Below are 290 nucleotides of genomic sequence, written 5' to 3' on the forward strand. Positions count from 1 at the left end.
ATCTCATTCCTTGTCTTCAACACCATTTCCTTGTTTCACTTCTCATCCTCATCGCCTCTTCTCTCTCTCTCACTTCTTACCCTCACCCTCATCACCCTTCATCTCTCTCACCTCTCCCCCTCATCCCCTCTCCCCCTCATCCCCTCTCTCCCTCATCACCCTTCCTCTCTCTCACCTCTCCCCCTCATCCCCTCTCTCCCTCATCACCCTTCCTCTCTCTCACCTCTCCCCCTCAGAAGGAGGGGGGAATGATATCTGAATTCGTCTCTCTCACCCCTCACTCACCAGTA

General features: G+C 53.8%; 1 protein-coding gene across 1 annotated transcript in view; it reads left to right on the forward strand.

Annotated features, from left to right (window-relative positions):
- LOC119587745 (nephrin-like) overlaps nt 1–290 on the forward strand; it is a gene marked incomplete at both ends in the record, with an annotated part of 138,820 nt that overhangs the window by 98,423 nt on the left and 40,107 nt on the right.

This window comes from Penaeus monodon, chromosome 23 (genome assembly GCF_015228065.2).
Source record: "Penaeus monodon isolate SGIC_2016 chromosome 23, NSTDA_Pmon_1, whole genome shotgun sequence".
In the NCBI taxonomy this organism is placed as follows: domain Eukaryota; kingdom Metazoa; phylum Arthropoda; class Malacostraca; order Decapoda; family Penaeidae; genus Penaeus; species Penaeus monodon.